This window comes from Neovison vison, chromosome 8, assembly GCF_020171115.1.
Source record: "Neovison vison isolate M4711 chromosome 8, ASM_NN_V1, whole genome shotgun sequence".
Classification (NCBI taxonomy): Eukaryota; Metazoa; Chordata; class Mammalia; order Carnivora; family Mustelidae; genus Neogale; species Neogale vison.
Window position 1 is genome coordinate 58,246,005 of NC_058098.1, and position 10,130 is coordinate 58,256,134.

Consider the following 10,130-nt stretch of genomic DNA (forward strand, 5'->3'; position numbering starts at 1 on the left):
CTTGACTTATTTCGCTCAGCATAATCTAGAGAGGAGAAGGGAATTTGGGTAAATTGGAAGGGGAGGTGAACCATGAGAGACTATGGACTCTGAAAAACAATCTGAGGGGTTTGAAGTGGCCAGGGGGTGGGAGGTTGGGGTACCAGGTGGTGGGTATTATAGAGGGCACGGCTTGCATGGAGCACTGGGTGTGGTGAAAAAATAATGAATACTGTTTTTCTGAAAATAAATAAATTGAAAAAAAAAAAAAAAGATGCACCCTTGCTGCTCAGGGATGTTAAAAATGAGGGAGAACAAGTGCTTAGCATTGGTGAAATGACATTGTTATAGCTCACAGTGGATTATTTTAACTTGACCATTCTAGCTTTTAGGTTTGAGAGAAGATCATTAACTCATTTCTGTTTATTGACATTTAAAGTATTGAAAATACAAACTTCCTAATGGGGAAAAATGCTTCTACTTTTCCTTATATACTGATTAAAGTGAATACAGTTCTTTTTTTCCAATTAAAATCCAATACTGCTTTTGTTAGTATCTCTCTCTTAGATAGTGAACATTTAAAAATACGTATATATTTCCTGTGGTGCGTGGGTGGCTCAGCTGGTTAAGCATCCGACTGTTTTTGGCTCAGGTCATGGGATCGAACCCCACATCCTGCTTGGTGCTCAGCACAGAGTCTGCTTTTCCCTCTCTCTCTGCTGCTCCCCCTGCTCATGCTCTCGCTCTTTCTCAAATAAGTAAATAAAATCTTTAAAAAATACATTTATATTTCATAAAAAGTCGTAGTTAGTAATAGTTAACAGGTTAGTCCTTTGCTTTTTAGTAAATGTTATAGAAAAGAGTAACTTTCAGCTTTTTGTTCTATTCTGGGATTTGATATAGCCAAGTGAAATAGTATTGTACACACACACACACACACACACACACGCTGTATTGTACAGACCCTGCTATAATTGCAGTAACTAAATCAAAGAATAGATCGGGCAGCCTCAGGTTGTCCCCCATACTGACTCGGGGTCCCAAAGGCTTTCTGATTCTGTTTTGGTTTCCCAGAGCTACTGGGAAGAAAATGTGAGAAATACAGTACACTTGGCAGTTATTTTCCATAGCATAAATTAATGCAGTCCCCAAGCTGCACTGAGGTTTCCCACAGCAGGTTTATAGGAATAGGATATTCTGTTTTCAAGGGAAGTACAGCAATGCTGCAATTTATCAAACACTGCAGGAAATACTAGCTCAAAGAAATAGCTCACATGAAACATTAGCTTGTACTGCATTCCTTTTGATGATGTCGTATCTTTCCGAAGCAGGGCTTTTGGCAGTTGCTGCAATAAAAGCAGGTACAGCCCAAAACTCAACAAGGAGCAGGGAATGAGGGTGAAAGCGTCTGATCAAATTTCAAGGTTGGACAAAGCACAGAGCCCAACAGGCACTCAAATTACATTAATAAGAAATGAAGTAAGTATATTATTTTTTATTCAATAATCACATTTTTCCAAATAGCTGAAAGTTTTAAAAACATAAGTGCTTATTAAGTTGTTTGGCCTTAACTACTTAATGAAAGAAACTGTTAGATATTTCCTTTTTTTCTTAGGGGCACAGTGAAAAAATTACTGAGCCATGAACCAGTGGAAATTTAGGAATCTCTAAGTCAATAAATTGGTATTCTGGTTTGTAATTAAATCTGAAATCATGTTGGTTGATTCAGATCCATCTTTGAGATTTGATTATCACTGAGTCAACTCAACAAAGGATATTCTTGACTCTGTCAGGATGAGGATTGTACCTTGAAACCTACACTGACTCCAAATTACCCCCAAAGGTCCAATCTTCATGGAGCAGACAGATTTTTCTTTATTATCACCACAGCAGAGCTGGTGGCTTGTCATGGTGTCTTGGGTTTTCTCAAGCATCAAATAATATGGTTACCATGAGGATTAAATGAGCTGAGATTTATAATATCAACAGTTGGCTGATGTTCTTTTTTGCCAATGTAGCAATAATACCATAGTCATCCTCACCAGCATCCTATTTTTTAAAGCATTCCTCAATGCTTTGGCATCCTGATAAATTCACTCATTTGAGATAGATTGCTGGGTCCTAACACTTGGAATTATAAATGACCCAGAAACTCTTAAGGTAAAGTTTGTCAGTATAATTTGGGAAGAATCTGAAATTATATCTTTTAACCTTCTTATCTGGGCAACTTTGGGGCATTTTCTTCCACCTTTACATTTCCACTATTACATAATCCTTGTATAATCTACCTTTTTCCCCTGTGCTTTTATATTTTCTTAGTATGTTAAGAAATACCCATATCTGTAAGTTATCCTTTATTTTCTTGGGGTCTTAGCAAGTAAATCTTAGTATAAAGCACTGGAGGATTTTATATTCTTACAGTCTGATATTTATCATTTCCAGGACGGCTTTCCTCCCTGTGGATTAAATGCTGTATTTTTGCATTGACTTTTCTCTGTCTAAAGTCTGCTCTACATATTGGTTGATGGGGACATCTCAGACTGTTTATCAGTCCTCTGAATGGATGCACCCTCTGAACTCCAGGAATGGCATTAACATGGAAAGAGAGGGGATCTGAGCTACATTGGGCCATAGTACTGGGCTATGTAACATTTGAACCATTCCTCTTCTCGTCAGGGTTTTTAAAATGTGAATTCTTTTAGAATAATGTATAGCTTGTAGCAGCTCATGATCACATTCAGAGACTGTAGGATGATTTCTGTGGTTCAAGGCACATTTTCCATTTTTATTGTGTTAGAATGAGTGTGAGAGAGAAAAATAGATTCAAACAGGAGCAGGGGGTGCCTGGGTGGCTCAGTGGGTTAAGCCACTGCCTTCGGCTCAGGTCATGATCTCAGGGTCCTGGGATCGAGTCCTGCATCAGGCTCTCTGCTCAGTAGGGAGCCTGCTTCCTCCTCTCTCTCTCTCTGCCTGCCTCTCTGCCTATTTGTGATCTCTCTCTGTCAAATAAATAATAAAATCTTTAAAAAAAAAAAAAACAAAAAAACAGGAGCAGGACATGAAGCAGAATGAAAGCTATGTGAACTTGAGAAATCCCTCCCAAGCTTCTTGTTTTATCTGTCCTGGCTTTGTCACAGAAGTTCCTACATTGATATTCCTGGCAGTGAGAAGTCTTGGGAGAATGAGCTTTGAGTGTCAGTGGATATATGTGTGTATACTTGTCAGTGAATAGTGGAGGGCAAAGGGCGGGGTCTTCTCAAAAGGAATTCTGAATTGTAGGATCTGCCTCTTATGAGTTTGCAGCCTGTGGCTTATGAGAAATAGGCACAATTCCTGCCTTCTCCCAATGTCAACTGGGATCTGTGACCTTCTGTCATTCTTACCCCAAACCCAGTAGGCACAGAGTTTGGGGAAAGAAAAAAGGAAGAGAAAGGGGGTAAAATGGAAAAAAGGGAAGGAGAGAAGGAAAGATGGAAAGGAGAGAGGTGAAAAAGGAGGGAGGGGAGAGGAGGGAAGAGCCTGTGAAGTTGGTTGGCAATTACTTTTAAATTTGCACATAGAACAATATGTAGGTAAGGGAAGCTATTTATGCCTTTTTCATCCAGGGCTTTTGTTTGTTTGGAAAGGATCAACCAAAGGGAACGTTTTGTTCATTTTTTGATTGATACCTGTAGTAGAGAAGACATCTGCACAGGAGTTTTGCATGAGCTAATGGCACCACAATCAGTCTGATCCCATGGTTTTAGGGAAAACTTTTAAATGGCAGGCGTAGAGTTTAGGAAAAAGAGTTTCTGCTAAAAGACCACAAAGCATTATCCTTTATTGATCAGGCTTTGCTAATGGGTGCATATAAATGTTTACAGAAGCAAAGAAATCTAATGCCTAAGAGCTCCAAAGGCTCCTGAAGGCGACTGTCATGCAGCGTCCTCTTTTGGAGACAGCAGGCCTGCTGAGTAAGCACACAAGAACTCGAGGAACTCAACGTGTACCTAAATAAAATGACTGCTAAGCAAGGGTTGTAGCTCAGAGAAGCAATTTCTGGCTGCATGCATGGCTGCAGCAATGTAAATTAGCCTCTGCCTGGGGCCTGCAAAAAATCAGGTCAGGGCCAGGAGTCACCATGGGGCCGGTCTGGAAGGTGCATAGTGAACTTACCCTTTCTTCTATTAGTGTCTTCTTGAGTTGTGCAAAATAGATAGGTTTCCCTGGAGTGTTGGATTGTATCTTAGCAAGGCAAGGTGGAAAGGAAGAAGGGATGTTGAGTGGATGCTGGGGTCTATAGTGTAGGTAAAGCTGATGCATAAAGTTTTGTCTCCAAAGATTTGGGTAGAACCTAAGTACCTTATAAGTGGTTTAAGAATATGCATTCTGAGATAGATCACTTCAGTCTGAATGCTCCTTGGTAGCTGTGCAACTTTGAGAAAGTTACTTAACTTTTCTGAGCTTTGGTTTCCTCAACTGTGTAAAATGTAGATAATAATAGTATAGACTTCACAAGGCTGTTATAAAGGTTCATAATGTAATAAAATGTATATTTGTATCTTGCAAAGACAGGGCCTCACATACAGTAAGCACTAGATGAGTGTCTATTGCATGAACTCATACATCAGATATGGAGTTCCAATTGCTACCACTTCCCACCAACACACCACAAACCTAGTAACATAAACAACCACCCTTTTATTATGCTCACAAATTCTGTGGATCAAGACCACGGTGGTGGTCACGGCCTGCTTTTATTCCACAACGCTGGTCTCTGAGGAAGATTCAAAATGCTGGGAGGCATTTGGGTGGCTGGAGCTTCTTCACTCACATGTCTGGGTGGATCCAAGGCTGGGCTCGGCTGGAGAACTTACTCCTGTCTTGTCATAGCCCAGTTTTGCACATCCTGATAGCTGGGTTCTGGGAGGGTGTGTCTGAAGAGCAGACGAAGACAGCAGAAAGAAGTGATGTAGCCTTTTGTGACCTCACCCCAGACATCACAGGGAGTTACTCCCATTACACTGTACTGGTTGAAGCTGTGGCTCACCAGCTCAGAATTAAGGGGAGGTGACATAGATGCTACCTCTTTATGGTATATAATGGGACAGGAGAGCCTCAACAGCCCCTTTAGCTTTGGTAGTCCCCAGTGCATTGCTCAAGTGGGCAGAACTGTCACCCAGGATTTTTCCAGAAGAGCAAAAACCCTGAGTTGACTTTCCTCACCCCCACTGGGTGGGCCTCACTAAATGGAATCTACATATCAGTGCCCTTTTCCGTACGGATTGGGGTGCAGGACTTGCAAATGACTTGCAAGACCATAAAGCCAGGACCAGAATCTTGTTCTCCATTTACTTCCTTCTAGCACAGTGGCTGATATAGCCCACTACCTGAATTTGGTGCTGAATTGCTATACTTACTCCACTGAGGTTGCCTACGCTCCATTGTTTTAATTACAGGCTGTTATTTCATTTAAAAAAATCAGTGATAGGATTAAGGGTGCTGTCATTTTAAACGCCAGACTCCTGGCCTGAAAGCTCATCAGTGAATCAGAGGACAAATGTTCCCATTGTGCTGGTTAAAAATAGGAGCTATGGAAAAAGTGACAGAATGAGATGAATGCCATTAAAGTGTAATTACATTTACTGTAAATGTGAGCTTTGGGAAGAGTCTATTCTAGTCAGAGAAGCTCTACCAGAACCTGGGTTGTGGAAAACCCAAGGCCTCTGCTGATAACTGCTTTTATGTTTTGAATTTTTATAGTGTATATTGTTATGGATTGTTGTTACTGCCCATTAGCCTTGTTAGAGGTATTAGAAGAACTATGTTACTCCAAAGAAAAATAAAAACATAAGAGTTCACCTTGAATCTTAGAGTGTAGCTTTTCCTTTGTGCTCACGAGCAATGTTTTTATATATCTATGCTTCATATATCTACCAATCTATATACCTATGTGTTTCTATATATGTCCTGCTTCAGCAGTCAGATTCAGTAGCTGGATTGGACATAGTTTGAAAGGCAGGGCTTAATTGTTTGCTTATGAAAATAGCTTATGTTTTTCTGATTTTAAAACAATGCATTCTTGTCATATAAAAATATATAAGACAATAAACTGTTCTAAATGCACATAGATGAAGTACTGTTCACATTTTGATGAACATCCTTTCCAGTCACAGTGTTTTTGTCAATTTAGAGATAGTTCTAACATTTTTGTTGCTGTTAAAGCTTAGCAATATATTCTGGACATATTTTAATAAGATAGCATTGCATCTTGATGTCTAGTGGCTAACTGGCATTCCATGGGATCAATATACCATAGCTTATTTATTTAATGATGACACTAGGTACCGTAATAAGCCAAGTATTATTTTGACTCATAGCTAAAAATTATTCCTTCACATAATTGAAAGACAGAGGACATCAAGTTTTTTTATATATATATATAAACATAAATATATATTTATATATAATTATAGAAAATACTTATATTTATATATAATATGCAATACACAACATATAATATTTAATAATAATATATACATATATATATTTATGTTTATGTTATAGTGTAAGAAGTCCACCTCCATTTTAGTTTCCCAGGTGTTTATCCAGTTGGGACTTATTTTTTAAAACTTGGTTGGAGAAATAGAGGGATAAAAGGGCTGAAGGAGGGGCGCCTGGGTGGCTCAGTGGGTTAAGCCGCTGCCTTTGGCTCAGGTCATGATCTCAGGGTCCTGGGATCGAGTCCCACATCAGGCTCTCTGCTCAGCAGGGAGCCTGCTTCCCTCTCTCTCTCTCTCTCTCTGCCAGCCTCTCTGCTTACCTGTGATCTCTCTCTGTCAAATAAATAAATAAAATATTAAAAAAAAAAAAGGGCTGAAGGAAACAGAGACTAAAAAGCAAGACTGGGTTTTCTTTCTCGGTCTCCTTCCCAGCATCCTTTCTCCACATGGGTGGAGACATAATGGAAGACAGGATGGCTTCAGGTACTAACTTTCCAGGAATGTTAGCTGAAACCAGAAATAATATTGAGACAATACCCTGAAACTTGGAACCCCAATTAGCTTGAAAGGGAGTGATATACAGCATGATGAGGTAGCTCAGATAAGAAGGTTTCTACTTCCCTCAGGAGCTGTTCTTTACACAGAGCCAGTGAACCCTGGCGCTTCAGCATCTTCATTTGTCTCTGTGATGGTGTAACATTAATGCCAATACTGACTGTCTGCGGTGGTGAGCAATGTTTGGTGCCTCTGGCCTAAATCCCTTGAGAATAGGTACTGACCAGCTCCTCTAGGTGTCCAGCACTCACGTGATCCCTGGCACCTAGCTGGCACTCAGAAGGCCTTTGCTGGAACAAAAGGAAATGCGCTTAGGGTAATTATGCAGATTCTGGTGGGTCTGCAATGAAGACTAGTCACCACTAGGTGTCATAATGAGTCAAGCAAAATTTGGGCTCATTGCTAAAAATTGCGCTGTTACTGTATTCATTCTTATGCATGCATGCATTCACTTTTTCAGCAACCATGTGTTGAGTGTCTGCTGCATGCCAAGCACCATCCTGGGTATTGGAAATCATGTCCTCGCTGAGCTCCTGGGCCTGGCTGGCGAGAAAATCACAGTAGATGCTGAGACAGGCAAAAGCCCTGTGAAGACACACAGGACAGACACCTGATTATGCTTGAGGAATGTGACTGGCTTCAGAGAGAGGTGGCTTTGAAAATGAGTCTTGAAGGATAAGAACAGGTAAGAAGTTCAATTCATTATTTCAAAACCACTTTCTCTTGGGGAATTCAGGGCGGAAGGGTGATCTGAAAGCTGGTCTAGGTTTTATTTCTATTGAAGCCTGAGCTTTTAAACCCGTCAGTAAGTTTTGGCAGAAGTTTGCTTCTAGTTTCTTTTTTACTGTCTGGATGTATGTTGTGGTTCAGAGTTTAGATTTCTAAATTTTCACCCTATCTATAAGACTACATTAAAGTTCCCCTTGTTGGGCCCTGATCACTATTAGGTCAGCTGGGTTGGAGAGAGTTGTGTGGCTAGTACTGTGCTAGGCCAGAATACTGGTTAGGGACCAATACCAGGTAACGTGCAGTGGGACCTACTTACCTAGGGGCCTGGTCCTGCCAGAGAACGACACCATGACAGATGCAAATGGAGCATCCTGGGTAACAGTGAGCGCCGGAGGCTTGGGCCTGAACCCCAAAGAAGTTAAGTTCACTCCTGGGGGGGGCCCTGTGTCAATGAGAGAGGGCAGTCTCCAGATCATCCCACTTCCTCTGGGTGCATCTCAGGCCTCCTGAGGCAGCTCCTCCCCAGGTGCCCTGGGTGTCTGTGACCGGGTATAGCTCAGTCTGCCCGTGAGCCACATCCACCTTTCCTAGGTGGAGGCTGAAGCCCTTTGCAATGGAGGGAGCCTGCTTTTATTCCATTCCCTGCAACTGAACTCCACACTGGACTCCCACAAGCAGGGCTTTTGGCCAGAACCATGAGAGCTCCAAAGCTAGACTATTCCCAACAAGATCATTGCCCAGACTCTGTGTGAACCTTCTCAGTATAACAGGGAACTTGCCAAAACAGCCCATTCTAGTCAGTACACATGGTTCTTTCTTAAAAATTTTGATAATACATAACATAAAATCTACTATTTTTAAGTGTACATTTCTGTGGAATTAAGTGCATTCACATTGTTGGGCAATCATCACCACCATCCATACCCAAAACTTTTTTTTTGTCTTCCCGAATTGGAACTCTAGGTCCATTAAGTCCTCCCTTCCCCTTACCCCATCCCCCTAGACCCTGCAACCACCATTTTGCTTTGTGTAGCTATGGGTTTGGCTGTTCTAGTATCCCATGTAAGTAGAATCAAACAGTTTGTTCTTTTGTGCCTGGCTTGTTTCACCTAGCATCATGTCCTCAAGCTTCAGCCATATTGTAGCATGGGTCAGAATTTCCATTTCTTGTTAAGACTGAATAATACCTCCTTGTATGTATAGATCACATTTTCATTTGTCAGTAGATACATGGGTTTCTTTCACTTTTGGCTACTGGGAATAATGCTATAGGGTTAGGGTTAGGGTTGAACAATTGTGTACAGTTATCTATTTGAGTCTCTGTTTTCAATTCTTTTGGATATACTCCCCAAAGTGGAATTGCTAGATTGTATCATAATTATACATTTAGCTTTTTAAAGAAATGATGTACTGTTTTCCACAATGTTTGCACCATTTTACATTCCCATCAGCAAGAAGCAAGGATTACATTTTCTTCACATCCTCACCAACACTTGTTATTTTCAGTTGTATATGTGGTTCTTTTAATTGAGCCAAGATCCAGTACCTTCTGCCTTCTCCTACCATTGCTCCAGGTTGTGAACTACCTGGGCTAAATCTGGTCTTTATGCTGTAAGAAAGCCATTTGTGTATTGCTGGAGAGTGCTCCAGATGGTCTGTGTTCCTGGAAGGTCCCTCAGGACTGGGCCAGATAGCCCGATGTAATCTATCCTCACAGAGCAATGGAGGACCACAGCTTCCTTCGTCCTGGGCACTTTGCTTATGTTTCTGCAAGCTTTGCATTTGTTTTGCCAACAGCTTGGCACAGGGCTGGCTGATATGGAACCGTGTCAATTAAGATCTCCAGGCCTTTTGAACAGGAACTGTTGTGAGATCAGGTAACTCCCAACCCACCTCATACAATTTGATTCCTTGTACTTTATGAAGCAGTATTTGACATGAACAGAAGTACATATATAACTACTGTCACATTCATGTAAATTATGAGGCATAGTAATCAAATGAGTGCTTGTGAACCTGCCATCAATATAAGAACTAGAATACTACCAATATATTTAAAACTACCATGTGCTTCTCCCCTATCTTATATCCATCTCACTCCAAGAGATAACCACTCTCCTGGATATTTTTTTTCATTAACTACTCCTTTAAAAATAGCTTATTTATGTCTTTATGTATCACTAAGCAATATATCATGTTGTTTTACTGGTTTTTAAGGTTTATAAGAATGTTGTCTATTACAACTTCTTTTCCCACTCAGCTTTATGTTTCTGTGGTTCAGCCATGTAATTGTGTGTGGCTAGAATTCACTCATTTTTACTGCAATGTCCTATTCTTTTGTATGATTCTAATCATTTTGCTTACTTATCCTTCTTTGTAGATGAG